Raw genomic sequence first — 23,424 nt, 5'->3', positions numbered from 1 at the left:
AAAAAGTCCCTTTTCTATAGCAGCTGACTGGTGGCAAAGGTTGTGATTTCTTGGAGCTGGCCTGTCTAATCGCTGTGATCTTATATCTGCTTCTGTGTCTCTGTTAATATTTTGCACTCCCAAAGTTAATATCAAAGACAGATTACACAGACTACTATTTTGCCTTGACCAAAATGTGACTTCTTTTTAAGAGCCCATTAATTCACATCAGCAGTCAAACTGCTCATACTAGCAAAATATTTCTGCTCATTATTTTCTTGTGCCACATGAGATTGTTGATAAAGCTTGCATCAAGGCCACTAAAATCTATTTCATTTTTGACCTTTATATCCTTCAGACTACTGTGATTTTCATCCGTTTATAGAATTACTGTGGATACATTATACATACATGATTCTGAAAAAAGACTTAAGAAATGAAGGATGGTTTCCTTCAAATGGCATAGCTATTGCAATTACAAAACAAATTACACAGGTCAAGATCATAGCTACTCTATACCTCAATTTTTAATACTTTATACACAGTTCCAGTGAATGGGATTCTCTCCCATCTTGCTAAGATGTTAGTATTTGCCATTTAATTGAAGGGTGCATTTTGCTGTCTAACAAAAAACAACTGTCATGACAATAATGATGTGGCCTTAATCCATAGCATTTCACACCCATCAGAAATAATGTTGTTAATAACAATGGTATTTAAAGTTAATACATTTCATTCTGGAATTGTGTTGTTGTTGCTCTTTTGTTTATATTGAAAGAGAATGAAGAAAATGCACTGCGAGGAGGTATTGGGGTTAATTTGCTGTTTAAATATGTTCTATAAAACAATTGCCAATACTTAGGGATTGTGATATAATTGAAGTTCATTTCTAAAGTTCATTAATTCAGGCAATGTGCAATTGTGTGTTGCTATTATGAGGCTATTGCAGGACAAATATGGAAGGAATAAGAAGAAATTATACAGGGAGGGGAGAAAATTAAACTGTAGCATCACAGTTATTTTCTTTTGAGCCTTCTTTCCATAATTAAATAAATAATATAAGTCCATGAAATAAAAATAAAATAAATTTAGTGAAAAAAATTAACATTCATATCATCAGCTAGCTGACAAAACAGTTTGTTTTCTTTTAAAATGTATTTTTAATGGCCAACAAGATTTGTTGTTGACTGGTTCAAATACCACAGAAATGTTTCCTTATAATATAACCGAACTAGCATTTGAGCTCTGTGTAAGTTTCTAGCATGCTGCTAAAGTGTAATAGCTTGAATTTTAATGGCACTGTATGATAAAATATACGTGAACTGATCATGTTTTTTGGTGAAAATTAGATTATTTAGTTTAATTGCCTGTGCCTAGTAGAATGTTATGAGTTTAGATGGATTTCCCTCTAAGGCCAAAAACTAATAATTGCATGTTGTATCAGATTTTTCTGTTACATATAATACATACAAGATAACATGCTATATCTACAGAATGAATGACTATATAGAATGTAACACAATATATTATACTATATAGTCTTAAAGGCTTTATCTGTTCTCTTCAGACAAGGAGATTCATAGCTTAGGTCCTACCACTGAGAATGTATTGTTCCCAGTGGCTGATAATCAGAATTTGAGATTATCCAGTGGTTTTGAATCCTGTGTGGTGTAGTTGTTTTGTGGGATAATAGAGGGTAAAGTAGCCTGAGTTAGATAGGTCCCAATTCATTAAGGGACTGATCAAAGCTCATTTAAGTCAATGGGATGAATACTGTTTACTCCAATTGCCAGTGGGTTAGCTAAGGAGTTGGTGGAATCTCCATCCTTAGTGGTTTTTAAGGCCCGACTTGACAAAGCCCTGGCTGGGATGATTTGGTTGGACTTAGTCCTGCTTTGAGCAGGGGGTTGGTCTAGATGATCTCCTGAGGTCTCTTCCAACCGTAATCTTCTATGATTCTAAAAATAGGGCCCCAATACCCAGGTCCTCATGGGGATTTAGGAGTTTAACTTCCATTGAAATCAGTGGAAGGATTTGGGCTTAAATGCCTTGTACGAAGGACTAGGGGCAAAATCCATTGACATTACTTAAAAAATCAAGCTTCAATGAAACTACATGGTTTTACATCAGCCAAGAATCTGTCCATAGGCCTTTGACTTCTGTCCAGATTTCAACAGGGATTACACCTGACCCTGTTAGAGTGAGCCACCATAGTCAAGTCTGGAAGTGATGAAAGCATGGGCTGCCATGGCTAGATTCTCTTTTGTGATAAATGCACAGGAGAAGCTGAAAGAAGGTGACCCTGCCATGTGTAAAGCTGGCCAGAAAAAGGGAATCCTTTTCTATAAAAATGTTCACATTTTTGAAAATAAGTATTGTCCTGTAGTGGGATGAAACAACAATAACATGAAATTTTTAAATCCCTTTCTGCAAACAGATTTAAAGAAAAATTCCAATTCAGGGGAACCAAACTGGAAGTTTTTGTCTTCCCAGTGGCTGCTGGAAAGGCACAGAGCCTCCACTACCCCACTGTCCTCCCAGCTCCGTAACCTGAAGAAGTCCTACTCATCCCCCAAGCTGAGGGGAGAAACAAGGAAACCCTCCTGTGTTTCAGTGAAAGATTTGTTGAATCTGTAATAAATGTGATGAAACATTTCACTGTACTGAATTGACATTTTCCAACAAAAATAAGTTTAATCAGAAATTTTCCAACCATGTGATTAGGCATGTTTTGATATGTCCTTTGTGCTAGATATGGAAAGAAAACAGATCAAATAAATTTAGATCCAAAGCAATGATTATTATTATGTATTTGAATAATGGTAGCACCTAGGAGCCCCAGTCATGGACCAGGCCCCATTGTGCTAGGCACTGTACAAATGCAGGAAAAAGAGATTGTCCTTGTCCCAAGGAGCTTTCCATATGGATTTGAACCATATGATTTAAGCATCTATGCCATAAATACAAACGGAAGGCTAACCACCTTTAAATCCCTCGTGGCCAGAGGAAAAAACCCTTTCACCTGTAAAGGGTTAAGAAGCTAAAGATAACCTCGCTGACACCTGACCAAAATGACCAATGAGGAGACAAGATACTTTCAAAGCTGGAGGGGGCGGGGGAACAAAGGGTTCTCTCTGTCTGTGTGTCTTTTGCCAGGACCAGAGCAGGAATGCAGGTCAGAACTCCTGTAAAGGGCTAATAAGCAATCTAGTTCGATATGCATTAGGTTCTATTTTGTTTAAATGGCTGATAAAATAAGCTGTGCTGAATGGAATGTATATTCCTGTTTTTGTGTCTTTTTGTAACTTAAGGTTTTTCCTAGAGGGATTCTCTATGTTTTGAATCTGATTACCCTGTAAGGTATTTACCATCCTGATTTTACAGAGGTGATTCTTTTACTTTTTATTCTATTAAAATTCTTCTTTTAAGAACCTGATTGCTTTTTCCTTGTTCTTAAGATCCAAGGGTTTGGTCTGTGTTCACCTCTGCAAATTGATGAGGACTTTTATCGAGACTTCCCCAGGAAAGGGGGTGTAGGGCTTGGGGGAATTTTGGGGGGAAAGACATTTCCAAGTGCGCTCTTTCCCGGTTATATTTTGTTAGATGCTTGATGGTGGCAGCAATAAAGTCCAGGGACAAAAGGTAAAATAGTTTGTACCTTGGGGAAGTTTTAACCTAAGCTGGTAAAAATAAGCTTAGGGTTTTTTCATGCAGGTCCCCACATCTGTACCCTAGAGTTCAGAGTTGGGAAGGAACCTTGACAATCTATATCCAACACTCCCCTGAGAACTGTAATGATTAGTAGCACAATTCAATCTTTTGTGCTTATATTTATTGTGATAAAAACACACTGTAATTGTAATTATAGAATTATATTATTTCATGAATACTTGTGGATTAACCCACATGCTGCCTAATAAAGAGTGACCCAAAATGGCAGCTTAATGTACCTTCAAAGCTAGAACTCTCAGAAATGTTGATGAACAATGAAGGGAATCAAACAGTTATTTCAGATATCTACAAATATAAAAGAGAAGACAGATAAATGTGTGTCTTTAATGCACTTGTGGTATATATGGTGTAAGCATCAGCACTGAAAGTTTGTATTGGGGGCAGCGGGAAGCGGTGCAGGCCAAGGGATGTGCTGGCTGCTGCTTCCCACAGCCCCCATTGGCCTGGAATGGCGAATGGCGGCCAGTGGGAGCTGCGATCGGCTGAACCTTTGGACTTTGCAGGTAAACAAACCATCCTGGCCCACCAGTGGATTTCCCTGATGGGCTGTGTGCCAAAGGTTGCCGATCTCTGGTGTAGTACTTTGCACTTTCTTTTGCTGAATTTCTTCCTTTTTATTTTCAGACCAAATATCTAATTTGTCAATGTCATTTTTAATTTAATCGGTCTTCCACAGTGTTTGCAACCTTCCCAGCATGGTGTCATTTGCAGATTTTATAATCACACTCTCCACTTCATTAACCAAGTCATTAATGAAAGTATTGACTTGTACCAGACCCAGGAGAAACCTCTGCGGGAGCCCACTAGATTTGCCCTCCCCGTGTTCCAAAGCACAAAGCATTGATAATTACTCTTTGAGTAAGGTCTTTCAACCAGTTGTGCACCTATTTCATGTAGAGCACATAGAGTAATTTCATCTAGAGCACATTTTCCTAGTTTGCTTATGAGAATGTCATGTGGGACTGTGTCAAAAATCTTACTAAAATCAAGATATTTCACATCTACTTCTTCCCCCCCAGCCACGAGGCCACTAACCCTGTCAAAGAAAGAAATTAGGTTGGTTTGGCATGATTTTTTCTTGACAAATCCACACTGGCTATTACTTACAACCCTATTATTCTCTAGATGGTGCAAATTAATTTGTAATAATTTATTTCAATATCTTTTCAGGTATCAAGTTTAGGAAAACTGACCTATAATTCTTTGGTCCTCTTTGTTCTCCTTTTTAAAATAGGTACCATGTTTGCTCTTCTTCAGCCCTCTAGGCCCTCAACAATGCTTAATGAGTTCTCAAAGATAACTGCTAACATTTCCAAGATTCATGCATTTCAAGATTGCTATATAAGCAAACTTCAGAAGCCTTTGATAAGAAAATGATTGAAGAAATTTCTTATATATACCATTGCCATCTAATGAATACCAATGGAAGCATCAAAGAAACTCAAATAACTAAAACTTAAGTACTCATCTTGCATGTTTCCAATGGGAATAATAGGATTGCCCCCTCCTACAAGTCCTGAAATAAGTGTATATAATTCGAAGTCATCATATGCTCAGGAGAGTTGACTGAACCCAACAAGAAGCTTAATCTGACAGATGTCTGGACCAGTCAGGTGGAAAGACCTCTCCACTAACCCAGGGTTAGGCGGAAAAGAAGAACTGATGAGATTTTAATTCAGAGATCGCATTTCCCCTTCTTTTCTGTAACACAAATAATGGTAGGTTAAGTTGCTGAGTCTACATTCTCTAGTGAGATCTTAAGTAACTATATTTTTGATTTTAATTCCTTCATAAGTCCAAGAAAATTGGCCAAAGAGAAATTGGAAAAAAAGTTTTAAAAATTACTGTTAATATTCTAAACTTGTCCCTTTTGGACAAATCTAGTCAAAGAGACGTAACCACACTCTTCAAAGTGCCACTAAAACAAGTGCATCTTAGGAATTGTGATGAATGTGTCAAAAATTGAGAATTGTTGATCATAAGTAATTGTAATAAGCAACCTTGGTAATTTGAATTATTCCTTGGTATAACTCCTGATCCTCAACTGTAGTGTGTGATAATTGCTTGCAAGACTATACTCTGTGTGTGTAGTACCCACAATTTGTTGTGTCTTCATTTGAGTGCTAAATTGTTGATTCTATATTAATGAGCTTCTGGGTGAATTAATAAATTGTTGGTTGGTTAAGAATAAGCAAGTGTCCTGATTTGAAAAAAAGGGGGTTCCAAAGAGGATGGAGCTAGGCTGCTCTCAGTGGTGGCAGATGACAGAACAAGAAGCAATGGTCTCAAGTTGCAGCGGGGGAGGTCTAGATTGGATATTAGGAAACACTATTTAACTAGGAGGCTGGTGAAGCATTGGAATGGGTTACCTAGGGAGGTGGTGGAATCTCCATCCTTAGAGGTTTTAAGGCCTGGCTTGACAAAGCCCTGGCTGGGATGATTTAGTTGGTGTTGGTCCTGCTTTGAGCAGGGGATTGGACTAGATGACCTCCTGAGGTCTCTTCCAACCCTAATCTTCTATGATTCTATGTTCAAGTTAAAAGTAGACCTGACAAGAACCCAGCATTAACCTAATAAGCTAACACTCCCTAGACTCAATACAAAGGGATTGTCTTGTTGGATTCTATTATCTATTGGCAAACATAGTTTGATAGATTTCATCTGTAAAATCTAATTGGCACACTGGCAAATTCATAAACTGATCCACTTTCACACTTACAAATTTATAGCACAATTTCATATCAAAGATAAACATACCAATGAAGTGATAACAGATTCTCTGATGGAAGGTGTTGTTTGTGGCATGAATGATGGCTCTTTGAAGGACGGTCTGCTAGAGGTCTGATTGTGCCACCCTTCCTTAGTGTTGACTTGACTGGAATTACTCCTCAGAGTAATTGCTCACTAACATGAGTAAGAGTGGCACAATAAGTCCCTGTGTACTAGACTAAGGCCACGTCTACACTGTCACGTATGTTGTCAAAATTTATGTTGCTCAGGGGCGTGAACAAAACACCTTCCCAAGTGACATAAGTTTAGCCAGCATAAGTGGTAGTGTGCACAGCGCTATGTTGGCATGAGAGCTTCTCCCACCAAGACAGCTACCACCACCATGGGAGCGGTTTAATTATGTTGACGGGAGAGCTCTCTCCTGTCGGCATAGAGCTGCTACATGAGAGACCTTACAGTGGCTCAGCTGCATTGGTACAGCCATGCTGCTGAAATGTCTCTAGTGTAGACATAGCCTAAGGCAGACAGAGCTTGTGGAATAGTGAAAAAAATCCATGAATTATTATTTAATGAACAAATACCAAACTACACCCAAACTGTTAGTTACAAATTATCTAATCCGTTCTGAAATCACTAGATATCTGTTAAGCTGGAGAACATATTACATCACAAACTAATACCAGGAAGAAAATAAAGAATTGACTGGTATGGATGTTATTTAACAAAAATAGTTCATAGGAATAGTGTTTTGAAGAGTGACTGTGAGCAGTAAACTAAGGCAAAAGCTAGGCTGTGGAAATGTAGTACACCTGCACATTGAACTGTCTCTATAAAGTGTTATGGGGCCATTTTACAAAAATAAATAAATAAATAAATAAAACAAGCAATGTGCCTTTACTCACAGAATCTGATGATGCAATTGCAGTATTAGATAAACTGTTAATTGGAATGGAGTCCTCTGTTTATACCAAAGAGGAATAAAGCACTCCTGAGGGAATTCTGCACCAAAAATAAAAAATTATGTGCACAATATTTTAAAATTCTGCAAATTTCATTTGTCAATAAATAAATGTGGCTCCAGCATGGCAGTGGGGAGCACAGGCCACTGGCTGCATTGAGTTGGGAGAACACTGGGATGTTCTGTTCCTCGGTGGAATACCCTGCACCCCCATGTTCATCCTAATAATATGACTGTGTGGTATCCAATGCAAAGTTTGTTATGTCAGGTGTCTTTGGAAGTCTCATGATGCACTGAACATTGTTGTTATAGTGATGTTATAGTAATTGATGTTACAGTAATGTTATAAGAAAAGGAGTACTTGTGGCACCTTAGAGACTAACCAATTTATTTGAGCATGAGCTTTCGTGAGCTACAGCTCACTTCATCAGATGCATACCGTGGAAACTGCAGCAGACTTTATATACACACAGAGAATATGAAACAATACCTCCTCCCACCCCACTGTCCTGCTGGTAATAGCTTATCTAAAGTGATCAACAGGTGGGCCATTTCCAGCACAAATCCAGGTTTTCTCACCCTCCACCCCCCCCCACAAATTCACTCTCCTGCTGGTGCTAGCCCATACAAAGTGACAACTCTTTACATAATCAAGTCGGGCTATTTCCTGCATAGATCCAGGTTTTCTCACATCCCCCCCACCCCCATACACACACAAACTCACTCTCCTGCTGGTAATGCGAATACAGACTAACACGGCTGTTCCTCTGAAACCTGAGTAATGTTATAGTAATTTTATAGGTTTTAATTTCATGTATATAGTTATGAGGCTGAAAATTTGTCCTCGTGGCTTAAAACAGGCCCAGGCAAAATTCTCCTAGAGCAGAGGGGCAGTTCAGACCTCATCAGGGTATGTATGAGACAAGCCTCACAGGAACAAAGGACACTGACCTAGGCAGCAACAAAGAATCTTTTGGACTCTCCAGTGAGTCACCCTCCTTCCTTTGATCAGTTTGGGACTGCGATGAGGTAATGCTCACCTGACTCTGAAGGCTGAGAGGGGGCAAAGCCAAGAGGGAAGAAAGCACATGATAAAAGGGAGAGACGTTTGCCATTCTCTTCCTCTCTCTTCCACTTCCATCTACAGACATCACCACCAAACAACTGAAGCACTGATCAAAGGGGAGAACCTGGCTGAAGGGCAACCAGCCAACCTGTGGTGAGAAGCATCTAAGTTTGTAAGGGCATTGAAAGTGTTAAGTTCAGCTTAGAATGTGCTTTGCTTTTATTTCATTTGACCAAATCTGACTTGTTGTGCTTTGACTTATAATCTCTTAAAATCTATCTCTGTAGTTAATAAATTTGTTTGTTTATTCTCCCTGAAGCAGTGCATTTTGTTTGAAGTGTGTCATACTCCCCTTAGGATAACAAGCCTGGTACATATCAATTTCTTTGTTAAATTGACAAATTCATATGAGCTTGCAGCATCCAGCGGTCATAACCAGACACTGCAAGATGGAGGTTCCCAAGGTTGTGTCTGGGACCGGAGATATGGGCTTGTGTCATTCGGTTGCACAATCCAAGCAGTTTACATGCCAGAGGCTGTGCATGAACAGCCCAGGAGTGGGGGTTCTCACAGCAGAGTTGGGTAAGGCTGGCTCCCAGAGTCAAGGACTGGAGTGACCTAGCAGATCACCGGTCCAGACAACACTAGAGGGCAACGTCACAATCACCCTGAAGCCCCCACCTCCCCCAGTACAGGGACTCGGCAGTGATGCTGCGCCTGATCCTGACACAATGCAAGGGCTGGACCTTCCCTAGAAACACCCAAGGACCTTGACGCTCTGTGCCAGGTGCACCAGGAGTGGTTGGGCAGGGTCAGCCCAGCAGGATCCAAGTGTGGAGGGGCTTAGTGTAGGAGGATCCAGGTGTGGGGTGAAAGGTTTCTGTGAGGTACAATCTGGGTGCGGGTGTCTCAGTAGGAGATCTGGATGCACAGAGGCTTGTTGGGGGGTTCCGGGTACAGGGGCAAAGGGAATCTGCAGGGGATCCAAGTGAAGGTGGTTGGGGCTCCGGAGGGGAGGGAGGATCTCGGGGTGGGGAGATGGGGCTTGGCAGGGAGGTCAGGGTGTGTGGGAGGGGTAAGCGAGGGAGTCCGGGTGCTTGAAGTGGGGCTTGATGGGGTGAGGGTACAGGTGCAGCTGGTTGGGCATCAGTGGAGTGGGGGTCTAGGTTGGGGGGCTTGTCAGAGGGGTCCACGTGTAGTGGGGTAGAGCTTCTCAGTGTGAGGGTTTGATAGGCCTGTTAATGGGGAAGCTCCAGCTGCTGGCGAGGGGACGCCATATGCTGGGCTCCTGCTTCCCCCCATCCCTTTTCTTCTCCATCCCCCTCCCCTCACTCCCATGTTTCCCTGCCCAGCCTTATTCTATCCCACTTCCTTCCCCACTGCGTCCTTCCCCCAGTTCCTCACCCCTTCCCTTACCCCCCCCCCCCCTTACCCAGCCCCACCACGGGCACTCACTGTTGCACAGAATAGAAAACAGGAAGGCTCCCAGCACACAGAAGGGGAGAACAACTGGAACTAGTACTCAGGAGGCTGAGTCAGCGAACCGGTGACACAGCCTCCTTCGGCTGGGCAGCTCTGCGCTTGCAGAATGAGGGCGGAAAGTGTCATGTAACTCCGTGTAAACCCACATGCCTCGCCTCTGTTTGGAGGGGGGAAACCCTCCCAAAAAACTATGCCCATGGTCACCCTCCGCCACCCCTGCCTAGCTTTCCGCAGGGAAACACATGAAATCTGGAGGGAGGGGATATTTTCTGCAGGGATACAGTCCCGCAGAATCTCCCCAGGAGTAAGGTATACATAAAGAATCCAATAGTGTGTAACTAAAGGAAGATTCTATAACATTTAAATATGATATAGGAACTGCAGAAAAGGTATTAATAGAAAATGTAGACAATTGGGAATAGAAAACCAAAGTTAAATTAATATCAACGTACAGTGAAAAGAAATTACAAGTAATTGGATTATCAAAGAACTGTGGAATCTCAGCCTCTTTTAGGAGCTGAAGTTTGCAGTATTATGTCTGATCAAGGCCAACATTTTCAAAAGTCACTAATGATTTATGGTGCCTCAGTTTTTCAGTTTCCAACGTGAGACACTTTGAAATGGCCTGATTATCAGAGGATGGGTGTTCTTTGCTGTTTCAACCAGTGTTGCATAAGAAAGTTCCCACTGCAGTGGCAGAAATTTGTGCTACAACCTAAGTTTAGGATCCTTTTCCTCCCTGGATGGTGAAGGTAAATGAAAGACTACTGAGTCCCTGGCTGAAGAAGGATACGGTACTCATTGCTTTGAAGGAAGCTTTTTGGCCTCTGCTCAGAAAGCGATCTCTTCCCACTGACAATCCACACAGATATTTTTCAGTCTCTAATCTTCTATTTCTGATTCAGATTATGGAAAAAGTAGTAATGAGGGCTCTCTGATGGTCAATTGCACAAGGTCAATTATCATCTCTCTTATTCTACGTGTACATGAGGTCACTAGGAAAGATATCAAGGAAATATTGGGTGAAGTGCTTTCAGTATGCCAATAGCACCCAGATTTGTATAATCATCTCATTCAGCACAGAGAGTGAGGTCAAGTGTCACTTTCTGTGTCAGGGCAAGACTGAGGCTTGATTAAGAATTAGCTGGTGGAGACTGAGTTATTATAGTGGACTGAGGAAATAATCAGAACTGGTGAAGGTTATATGACATCCCTGATATGGGATATTAAGCCATCACTTGTTTCCAAGTTTCACATCTTGGAAGTCTGGTAGGATTCCCAACTGCTCTTAGATGATCAGTTAGCAGTAGAGCAGTGATTTTTTCACCATCCACATCTTACCAAGAGATTGCAAGTAGAGCTGAATGAAATTTTTCACACAAATATTGTAAAATTTGATGAAAAAACAAAACAGTTTTAGTCAACCTGAAACTATTCAAGAATTTGACATGAATTTGCTGAATAGGCTGTGCCTGATTTATTTTTGGGTTGAGACTTGGATACCATTCACAAAAAAGGTGGAGAAGTAGGTGGTGCCTCCTTTACAAACTTTAGCTCAATGAGTGGGGAGCTCTCCTCTCCTAGAAGACCCAGTTTCAACCCCCCACCACCACCACTTCTGCCTGATATAGCGTAGGGGGTTGATGTTGTCTCCCCCGCCCCCACATCTCAAGACAGTGATCTAACCACTGGGTTATGGGATATTCTGTTCCAATCCCTTCTGTTAGAGCTGTTCCACTTTGTATAAATAACCATTGAAGCAGGAACTTCAGCTTGGATCTTTCATATCCCAGGTGAATGCCCCAACCACTGGACTGAAGAATATATAAGCAGCAGCAGCCCACTCACCTCATTTTGTGAATCTAGAACTTCATTTTCTTCACTGTTAGTTTAAAAATGCAACTACACATTTTGTTTCAGGTCAAATGAAATGTTTTGTTCAATCTGAAACAAAATTTCTGTGGACTTTTCTAACTGACCAATTTTGTTTTGTTTTAGAATTTTCAATTTGGGTTCTTCCAGAACTGTGTTTTTTTCCTCTTTGCAACTGCCAGCCAACCAAAAAAATCATGTATTCACCCAGCTGTAGGTTCAGGCTTTTCCAAAGGTGCTGGACACTGCTCCTGTGACCTATTACTTTGTCTTAGATTGGACTACTGCAAAGTGCTCTACATGAGGGCCACAGCTGAAATCCATTTGTAAGCATAAGCTTATGCAACTGATTTGCATTCAGAAGCGGCAGCTTGCTTGTTAAGTGGCATATTTCACTGTGAACACATGACACCGGCATATGGCAATCTGTACTTGCAGCGCTTTGGCTACTGGATAGAATTTAAGGTTTTGATTTTAATTTCTAAAGCTTTGAATGCCTTGGGAAATTTGGCCTCTCTCCCAATGTTATACTGACACAGCTGAGATCCGCAAAGGCTCTCAAGGTGGACCTCCATTGCTATGTAAGAAAGACTGCTGCTGGCAGAACATTTTCTAATAGTTTTGAAATTCACTCCCACCTTGGGCTGCAATATCCAGAATTTGTTGACCTGCAGGACACACCACAAAGCTTACCTATCCGAGCTGGCATTTGAAGACAACTGGGATGATTGGGGTAGACTTTGTGGGGGAAAAGTAAGAGGTAGAAAAAAATTGATTTGCGGTATGTATTGGTGCGGATAGATGTGTGTGTTTGCATGTTGCTATTCTGGTTTTGTAATGGGATTTTGTATTCTATTTAATTGATGGCAAAGGTGACTGGAGCCCAGGAGATGGTGGTTTTTTTCCCCCATTTCACTATATTTAAATTGATATAAATAAATAAACTTTTAATATCTAATATGTGGACTGAGGGTTGATTCAGTAGAGGATAGCGCTTTTGCTTCCAAAACAATGTCTCACTCTGATAATGTGTATACCCAATTGGGTGGTTTGGAGGTGGGTGGGGATGTTAGCTGTAGTATTTGGCATAATTGGGTGTCATTAGTATGCTTGGGGTAAAGAATTTGAGATAGAAACTGACCATAAACCTTAAATGCCATTGGTAAATAGCCATTGACTTAGAACAGCCTCCAGAATATAAATAATACTGTTGAGATTACAAAAGTACCAGTTTAACCTGAACTATGTGTCAGATAAGAATTTAGTACATTTGGTGTAGCTAACTAGAGCACTTTTACTATGGAATATGATATAAAGGCACAAGTGCATGTACCAATTTCAAGCTTTACTGATGAAACATAGAGTTGCAGATATACTTGAAAGATGGTGTGAGGTGAAGAGAGAGGTCAAATATCCAGTTCATCATTGTTAGTCTGTTTGCAATCAGTTAACAGCTATTGGTAATGCAATTCATAAGAACAAAATGTAATTCCATCGAGCATGAGGAAAGAAATGCCATGTCACATTTTGGAAGGACATCTGTGTATGGAATTATTCAAAAGAAAAGACAGAGAAATACCTTACTGGTCTCATATGAACAAACAGATTGCTGATATAGTAATGAAACATTCAGTGTGACAGATGTATCAACAACAACAGTCTAGAGAAACATTACATCCTCAGCAAGCACCATAGTGACCTTGGCAAAATATATTGATTGACCTGACCTATTTTACTTTGAAGGCAAATACAATTTATATCAGTAGTGGATTCATATTGCTGCTACTCAGAGTTGAGTTTCCTATAGGACAAGCTGAGTGAAAAAGAGATTAATTTTCTGAAATGTGTTTTAGCCAGGCATGAAATTTCTGATCAAGTTTACTAACTCCCACCTTGGGGAGAAATAGCCAGAATTCATTGACCTGCAGGGCACGCTACAAAGCCTACCTATCCAAGCTGGCATTTGAAGACAACTGAGATGGTTGGGGTAGACTTTGTGGGGAAAAAGTAAGAGGTAGAAAATATGGTCGTCCACCAAATGCCAGTGTAATATTCAAATGTTTTGCAAAGAATGGGGAGTGTTAAACATGTTACACCAACACCTGAATTCACAAATACAAGGTGAGTTTGGGGAGTCAAAACTGAAATATTTTTTGTGGGGACTGATTTACTGGGCATGAAGAACATATAGGTGATATTGGGAAATGGGCAAGGAGTACAAACAAATTAAATAGAGAATGGGGGCATACAGGGGAGACCCTTAAGGAGATCAGAAAACCTCAAACTTTTAAAAGAGTGACAAAGAGGATGAACCAAAGAGGAAGGATGTTCTTGGGTTTAAGTCATTGACCTGGGACTACAGAGACCTATATTCAGTTCCTAGCTCTACAACAGACTTCCGATGTCACTTTGGCTAAATCCCTTAATTTCACTCTATCCAAGCACCACATCTGGAAAGTGCGGATTTCCTACTTCAAAGGGATGCTGTGAGAATACATACATTGCTGGCTGGGAGGCACAGTGATAGAAACTATAAATATCTGAAAAGACAGAAGCATGCATGGCTTTCTGATGAATAGAGTAGGGGAGGTGCCCCTCGAAACAAAGCAGGAAGCAAATGGGCGTGCTGATCTTCCTTGAAGAAACAGATAGTGAATCTGGGCCTTTATAGTTAGTTGTATACCATGACCATTTGAGAAGGGTGCCCAGATGCATAAAGGGACTTCTGTTGTATCATTTGCTACATATTGAAATCTGTTTAGATTTTCACTTTACTAACATTTCACAGGAAAATAGTAATATGTGAGCTTTATATCTGCAAGAGCTCAGATTTGTCAAAAGCCTTTACCTCCACCACTCACAATCTAAACACAGAAAGCTCTGTTCTTAATCCACAGTAGGAATTGAACTAAAGTTACATGATAATTGGAAGGACTTGGACCTAGACTGATTTATTTTATTAATGAGATATTCTAAACAAATTGTTTAGATCCTCTCCTGCTAGTAATAGCAAGTGTCATTCATTGATTCATTATTATTGTCGTTTCCAGCCCAGTAACGCTCTGGATCATAAACTGATACTCAAAATTGCCTTACAACATAATTAGGAAAAGCTAATGTTTATTAATGAAGAACCTTTCCGTAGGGTTTTAAGATGATGGCTAGTGATTCTCCATCACTGTCTGACATGTTTATTTATAAATTTCACAGACAGTAGCATTTATAAAGCATTGACCCCAGCCGTCTGGGGTAACAAGAGAATTTGACCAGACTAGTAGAATGAAGGGAACTCCCTGGGGGTTCCTAGCGTGTCAAAGGTCCAAGACATGGGCAGCGGTTAGAGCAGGAATCAGGATCAATGACCAGAGCAGGAGTCAGGATGAGTGGTTAGAAAAGGAGTCAGTAGCCAGGAATCAGATCCCACACTCAGAACCTGAGTCAGAGGCCAGAGCCCAGAGCTACGGTCAGAGCTGGGTTACCTAGAGTGAAGCAAGGCAGGAGCAAAGTTGGGTCCAGGACATGAGGAGGGCTGGCAACAAACAGGTATAGGAGCTAACACAGTCCTTGCCAAATGCTTTGAGCAGCCAGTGCCCTGCTGCTGCTGCTGGTCTTAGGAGCAGGTTTGCTGAGCCCCTCAGCCAACTGTGTGCTTTGGCCAGTCAGGCAGTTTAACCAGGAACCAGCTGAACTGGTTAGACGGCCTGGGGGCTAAACTGGCAGGTAAGCAGACTAACTGCAAGCCCTTTCTACTGATAGCTGGACTGTGGTGAGGCAGGAAGGGATATTTCTCCTTCCTGATGCTAACATGGTCTCTTTTTCCTGGGGGCTCCATGTGTGGCTGAGAAGAGTGACACGGGCACTGCAAGGGTTTTGGTTGAGGTTGGTGTTATCTTTGTTCTCTGTGGTATAATTGGTGGGCTTGCAGAAGCTGAGCAAAGAACTGCGGTTTCAGTTTGATGACGAAAAAGAATAAAATAAAATAAAATTAAAATAAATGGAAAAAGCATTTGGGGGTTGAATGAAACATGTAATTGTTTCATTTTCTTATTGTCTGGGGTGTTGTGTTTTACCCCTTTTAATCCTTTTATTTATTTACAACTCTAGCTAGCTTTAGAAATACAAGGTCATTTTGAAATGGAAAGTAGAAACATTTAGTTCAGAAAATGTTGAAATGAACCATTTGGAATAAAAAAAAACAACAACATTTTATTCATATAAAAATGTGCACTGAATTTGTCTCAATTTCACGAACAGTTTCATTTGACAAAAAATATGTGGTTTTGGTTTTTTTTTTTGGTGAACAAACTATTCGGGGGGGGGGGGGGAAGGTATTCAGAATTAGAGGCAGCCAGCTGAACTGGTTGGCTATGCCACTCCCAACCAATGGTTCCTGAGCAACACCCACCACTTGGGAAGCTGGTATTGTTATATGAATGGGGGAGGGGTGGCTATGGAGACCAAACATTAGACTCCATTTTGGAAGGTGGGGCTCGGGCTTGCACTGATCAGTGAAGGCAGTGCTGGGAGCCCCAGGCTCCATCCTCTCCTCTTGCTTCTTCACTTCCCCAGGAAACACTAAAGCCTGGATCCAATACTCACAGCATTTGATGACTGGGGGAGGTGGTTCTCTGTGTCCCCTGCTCTACCTCTCCTCAGGGTTTGGAGGAGCCCTGTGCCCATGGGCTCTGGAAGGGCTGCCAAAGTGGCACATGGGATTGAAACACCATTCAAGTTTTTCTCAGCCTCCCCTCCAACATGATGGGCCAAACTTGAATGAGCTGTGTTTGATGTGGTTCACAACGTTGCAATGCCATTCAAATTTGGCCCAGTCAGGAGCTAAGGGGGAGTCTGGGCCCTGGCCCCGTCTCTGTTGTGCCCCCGCCCCCCATACCTCTGTATATTATTAGGTCCTGTGCGTGGCAGACTTGGCCTGCTGTTATTCTATGCAGATAGCTCCTCAGAAGAGCTGGGAAGAAATTCCCCCCCGGGGAAAATGACACAATGCACTACAGCTTTCTGGCTTCCTCGCAGCACCTCTGAGGGGCCTGGTTTAATAGTTAGGGGTTAGTTTCTTACAACTTTGTGGTTAGTGCCCCATAGTCCATTTCAAGACAGAGTGTCAATGGGCCATCTCCTGGGATAAACCTGAGCACAGGACCTAGGAGAGGTCTCGCCAAAGATTGGTATTACTGAGATGCTGGGAGGTCTCAAGTCTAACACAAGTCTAAGCTTTCCTTTTCTCGACCCTCGTTGCACTCCCTTAGGTGAGTGGAGTAGGACAGCAACTGCTGGGAACCCAAAGGGTAGCTGATTCCATGTTTTGCTGGTTGTAGAATAAGCTATATCATCCCACATGGACCATTTTTTTGCCTGGTAGAGCCCTCCTGACCAAAGAAGAAAAAAATAAGCCAGATTTTTTTGGCCATCCAGCAGACTTTGCAAACAGTTTTCTTTTGTCCTGTTCATACAAAAATATTGCCCAGATGTTCATGATCCTACCTGTGAAAGTTGTAACAAGATCCTTTAAATTTAAATGTCTGTCTGCCAAGTCTGGCCTCAGTGATTCAGAGAACTACTTTGTATTGCCTTGCACCATATACAATGACACACACTATTCCATATATCTGTCAAATTCATTGTATTTTATTTATGTAACTTTGTTCGACATGTAGAGATGGTGGAATATCCCTGACTTTTCCTCACCTCAATATCTGATTACATTGTAGAGACCTGAGGTTTGGTCATGTGTAGGGATCTTTCTGATGTTTGAGTGTCCCCCATTCTTGTTCTCCTATCTTCCTCATCTCTGCTTCTGCTGATGTTGCTGTTATTTCTGTCTGAGAAAGTAAATGAATTTAAAACACTCATTCCTAGGATGACCATTTTCAAGACAAATACAGGTGTCACACACAGATAGCCATATGCTCACCAAAAAAATGCTTCTCCCTCAGATTTGTGTGAATTAAAAATGGTTATACAAATATTTGTGGGAAAGCAAAACAAAGAATATGTTCTGACATGATCAAATCATGAATTGGATTTTGCAAAAATATTTGTGAAGCCTTTTTCCCTACTGTATGTCTAGCTCTAGAAGCAGAAAAAAATGATTCAGCACAATGGGCAAGAAAGCAATTCAGCCTGCACTCCAACTTGTACACATGAGAAAGTAGTTCATTGAGATCTGTGTGGATCATATCATATCACTGGAAGGTGTGCAATGTTTCATGCATTTATATTGTATGAATTTTCAAAGGAGCATTTGGGTTGCCAAATTTATTGCACTATTTATGTCATTTCGGAGTGCAAATGTCCCATACCCACTAAATTATCACATACATGAAGAAAAGAAATCCAAATAACTATATTAACATAATATCAAGGGCATGATCCATCAATGGGATTATAAGAAGAATTTAAGGGTTTTTTTTTTTTTTTTTTAGTTTTAACAAAAAAAAGATATTCTTATTTATTAAATTTCACAAAATTATAAATGATATAGTTCTGTTGATAATTGACAGGCATTCTATTGAAATCTGGCATTTCATAAATATCAAATTGTGCTGCACCATATTGGATTGAATTGTTCAGAAATACGGTTACAGAAATGAATTCTCCAAAGAGAATTAATACTTGGTTCTTTTACGGAGCCTTTCATCTGAGTGTCTCAAACACTTTACAAATATTAACTAATACAACTTCACAGCATCCCTTTGTGATAGGTATAGAGTATGTAGAATAGATATCACATCACCTACACTGAAGTGCAAGAGATGTAATGTGGTAGTTTTTCCTAATTACAAAAGAAGAGGGAGGGAGGGATTTGTAGTTATTATTTTTATTATTTGCATAGTGCTAGTATCATGGACCAGGATCCCATTGTGCTAGAGGATGTACAAACACAACAGAAAAGACTGTCCCTTCCACTCTCCACTCACATGAAAAATCTAGATGTTCCTTGGAGGTAATGACTGATAAACAGTTTAACATTGATATTTTCTGTTTAATATATACTGAGGAAATTGTATAAAGCTATGTGATGCTTAGGTATCTTACTTCATTTACTTGGATATCTAAAATATTAAAATATCACCTTCAATAGTGAATTTATCTTCATATACTAATTTCCATTCTACTGTGCATATCATATTCTACTCCAGAAATCTGAATGCATTTACAAGAAAATTTGTCTCCATAGCAACTGTTCTTTATTTTTATAACAAGATAAATTGATGACATATCATTGGTTATTTGTGCACACCAAAAAATCAAAACAAAAAACAGAACAAAAAAACCCCACATACCCTTATTAGCACTGAAGTATAGGAAGAGAAAGCTTATAATTTATCTGTAAAGGTGGCACACAATACTTTTTATGTAAACTTCACTGATCACGTGCTGCAAAGATCATATTGATTAAAAAAAAACTAATACTTATTACTTGAAGGGAGTATAGAGTCTATTTGGAGCTTGATTATGCATTACTGTCCTCCACACACTGCTGTCACAGCAACATCTTTCCTGGACTCCTGCTGGCAGGGAGCCTGGGAATTCTGGGAGCCACAACTCTAGCTGGGGCTTGACTCCCAGCTCCATGGCAGGCAGTCTGGAAGCCCTAGGAGACCTGGCTCTAATGAAAGGTCTCAGAGTCTAGGCTTTCAGCTCCATAGCAGGGAGCCTGGAAATCCTGAGGTCTCTCGAGGTTTCCAGGCTTACTGCCATGGAGCTAGGAGCCTGTATGTCTTCGAATGTGCTTCCCCAAGGCCATAAAGACTGTCCCAAGACCAAGACCCCCAGGGATTCCAGACTCTCATACTAACTAGTTACCTAGGATACCTGACTCCCAAGACAATAGGAGCATAGAAACTGAAGAATGTAATTTTCACGATCAAATTTAGTTTCAGAAGAACCATGTGTCAATGTTTCTAAACCAAAACTTTTATCTTCCATACAATATTCATTAAATGTAAGCAAAACTAATTGAGAGTACCCAACTATACCAATGTTATTTATGCACAAATAATGTTATTTAGTTGTCTAATTTGCACTTGAAAATAAAGTAGCTATATATCTGAAGAGCACATAGTTTTAGGCACCTAACTTTTGAAATGTTTTGGCCTTTGGACACTGAAGTTGATTCTGAGCTCGGTTACCCTAGTATAAATCATAAGTAACTCACATAGGTAATGGTTGCAGAACTAGGCAAAAGATGAAGTATGCAGTAATACCTGGAATAAATATAAGTACACATACATACATGGTTCTTAGTTTGCCCCAATAAGAATTACATAAGGACAACAAAGTTGACCAACTTGTTACATGGTTCTCCATGAATTGTGATCATGTAGGTATTTCTGTCTACTTGTATATATTTCCTTTTAATGTAAAATATAAAATGATGTTTGAGTGATTCCCTTGAATTTGAACCATAATATTAAGCAAGGCAAAAGAAAAATATATATTTGCACTGTACAATCCATTTTGAAAGTAACAGGTAGGCAAGCAGAGCTTCAGAGTCTCAATGCATGGATGAGAAAATGGTATACAGAGGAGGGGTTTAAATTTATTAGAAACTGGGGAAACTTTTGGGATAGGGGGAGTCTACACAGGAAGGATGGGCTCCTCCTAAACCAAAGTGGATCCAGACTGCTGGCACTTAACATTAAAAAGGTTGCAGAGCAGTTTTTAAACTAAGAGATGGGGGAAAGCTGATTGCTGCAGAGGAGCACGTGGATCAGACAGAGACTTCTCTTAGAGGAGAGTCTATTGATAGAGATTCTCTAGGTTTCAGTTGTTAGGGGCTTATTCCTTCACCTGCTTACTTGCCGGGTCCTTCTTCACATGAACAGAGAGCAACAATACCGGAAGTCCAAAGGTGCAAACAATTCGATTTTTATTGGGGTGAACTTCCAGCAAGCATGATTCCTGTTTCCTTCCTTAGTGTCCCCCTTATGGGGAGGGATAGCTCAGTGGTTTGAGCATTGGCCTGCTAAACCCAGGGTTGTGAGTTCAATCCTTGAGGGGGCTATTTAGGGATCTGAGGCAAAAATAATTGGGGATTAGTCCTGCTTTGAGCAGGGAGTTGGACTAGATGATCTCCTGAGGTCCCTTCCAACTCTGATATTCTATGATTCCCAGCTCTGATACCACAGAGCCGTCCCTGTTCCCATTTCCCCCCCTTAGCAAAACATGATTCCAATTCCCCACCCGCGTTCCCTGTTCCCATTCCCATTCCCCTCCTGATTGACTGCAGATTATATAGTAAAACTTGAGTTCTGCTTAGCTATACCTTAATCAATCATTTTACTGAAATTTAACTAACCAATCCTAACATATTGTAACATGAATATTTAACCAATTATATCCCACCGCCTTAATTAGTTTACACCCAGCAAAATTAATTATACAGCAGACAGAAACAATCACAGAATCAGACAGAGACCATGCAAATATAAAATAGCACAATAAATAGGAACAATAAATAATTCCCTCCTGAGCCCAAATATGGTGATCACTTAGACCCTGAGCATATATGTAAGACACACCAGGCAGATACCTGGGAAAGAATTCTCTGTAGTAACTCAGAACCTTCCCCATCAGATTCTGTCTGTGGATGAAAGAGGCGTGGATGCATAAACTACTGGCTGACAGCAGAAGAGTATAAACAGCAGATAAGTACTGCACAAACTACCAACTTGCAGTACCAGCCTCAAACCCTCTCTTGCAATTTTACCTATTTGTAACTTAGTAGTAACAATGTGCTTGTGCCTTCATTGGTAATAATTTATTTCATTTTGGTGAAGGAAGGACCTTAGCACTTGATCTATAAATGGATTTAGGTGCCTAACTGCCACTCTAGGTAACTAAATACAAAATTTAGATCCTCAAAACCTGCACTCAGTTGCCATCTAACAGCATAGGCTCCTAAATTCCCTAGGCACCTAAGTTTCCACTGGTGAGAATCTCTATGGAGCATGAGCATAGCTGCCTAAGACCTGACTCCCATCATCTAGCTCCTAAACCCCATCCAGGATCTCAGATTAGGTATTCCCCTTCCTATCACCTGAGTCAGTAGCTGTGTTTACGGCATGCCTAAGAGATTGGGCCCTGCACAAAACACAGCCCAAGGAGGAGAAGCTAGTATTGCCAATCAGTAGGCCAGCTTCAAATTCCCACTCTGTTTGAGAGGAGCAAGCACAATCCAGGTCATCTAACTCCCAGGGAAATACCCTAACTGCTGGGCTATACAGTATTGTGGGAGAAGCTCTCTCAATCTTTCCTGCTGAAGCAGTTCCACTTTGTATGAAATATGTAAATATTCATTGGGCCAAAAAGTGTAAGAATGCCTCTATGCTATGATGGTTAGGACCTTCCCCTGGGACAAAGGAGACCTGGATTAAAGTCCTGCTCCTCTTATCCAGAGGGTAGATTTAAACATGGATCTGCTACATCCTAACTAGTGCTCTAACTAGTAGGGTTCCTCCTCCTCATTTCTTTGCAAAAAACATAGAAAACATAGAATCATAGATTACGGTTGGAAGAGACCTCAGGAGGTCATCTAGTCCAACCCCCTGCTCAAAGCAGGACCAACCCCAACTAAATCATCCCAGCCAGGGCTTTGTCAAGTTGGGCCTTAAAAACCTCTAAGGATGGAGATTCCACCACCTCCCTAGGTAACCCATTCCAATGCTTCACCATCCTCTTTTTGAAAGAGTTTTTCCTAATATCCAAGATATTACAGACTGATCTTTCTTAGGCACCTAACTCCAGAAGAGGGTTTCTGGCTGTGAATCTGAAGTGGATATAGCTACCATACTCAGACCCAGAGTGAGGTGCCTAATATTCTGGGATGGGTGGGTCCTAGGCCACACCACTCTCCTCAGCATTTCCTGTTGGCTAATTAAGGTGACTCCCTGCTCAGCTTGCTGTGTTGTTAGGTACATAACTCTCCCCATACTTTTTATATGGCACCTGTGTGCCTAAAGACTGTTAGTTTCACTAGGTGCCAGAGCACTTAAAGTTAGGCCATGCATTGCCAAATGCCCTTAGATGATTCTAGCCATACTGGGTAAGATACTAAACATATTTCTTTAGGAAATATCCTAGGGCCGGTCTACACACAGTAGTACTCAACCTATTTACCATTGTGGGCCACATATGCAGCTCTCTATGTGTTATGTGGGCCGTATCCACACAATATATATACTACCTGTATGGCCCTGAGGATATCACATGGGCCACAGCTGTGTGCTGATTGGGCAGCAAGTGGCCAGGGCCATGGGTTAAGAAGCGCACCTGGTGAAGACTTACTATGTTGATGGGAGAGCACTCTTCCATTGGCAGAATTATTCCACCTCAGCGAGAAGCATAAGCTATGTTGGTGGGAGAGTGTCTCCTGCGGACATAGCGCTGGTGTGGACAGCGTGAAATTTGAGTCACTTTGGGGGGAGCTTTTTCACACCCTGAGTGATGTAAGTTAGATCGACTTAAGCTGTAGTGTAAACCTGCCCTTAGTGATAGCAAGAGTTCTGCAAGGTGTGGTATAAACTTGGGAAGGTGAACTGTCATCCATTTTTCTAGCTTAGCATGCACACACACACTTATATAT

The sequence above is a fragment of the Caretta caretta genome, chromosome 1 (assembly GCF_965140235.1).
Source record: "Caretta caretta isolate rCarCar2 chromosome 1, rCarCar1.hap1, whole genome shotgun sequence".
In the NCBI taxonomy this organism is placed as follows: Eukaryota; Metazoa; Chordata; order Testudines; family Cheloniidae; genus Caretta; species Caretta caretta.
This window is presented reverse-complemented; position numbering follows the sequence as displayed.